Source organism: Aptenodytes forsteri, unplaced genomic scaffold (genome assembly GCF_000699145.1).
Source record: "Aptenodytes forsteri isolate BGI_AS27 unplaced genomic scaffold, ASM69914v1 Scaffold433, whole genome shotgun sequence".
NCBI lineage: Eukaryota > Metazoa > Chordata > Aves > Sphenisciformes > Spheniscidae > Aptenodytes > Aptenodytes forsteri.
In genome coordinates, this window is record NW_008795028.1 from 1,447,434 (window position 1) to 1,447,637 (window position 204).

The 204-nt window shown below is 82.4% G+C and overlaps 1 protein-coding gene across 1 annotated transcript in view; it reads right to left on the reverse strand.

Moving 5' to 3' along the window:
- RMDN1 (regulator of microtubule dynamics 1) overlaps positions 1-204 on the reverse strand; it is a 23,029-nt gene that overhangs the window by 14,074 nt on the left and 8,751 nt on the right. The gene's annotated exons all lie outside the window — the stretch shown is intronic.

Sequence of the window (204 nt, forward strand, 5' to 3'; positions counted from 1 at the left end):
CGAGAAGCCGCGGGGGGGGCAAGCGGCAAGCGGCGGCCCGGGAAAAGACCTTGGAAGCGGCCGCGCCCGCGCCCGCCGCCCCCCGCCCCCCCCCGCCGGCGGAGAAGCCCCGGGGAGGGCAAGCGGCGGCCACAGGCCCGGGAAAAGACCCCGGAAGCGGCCGCGCCCGCGCCCGCCGCCCCCCAGAGCGGCAACCCGGCCACC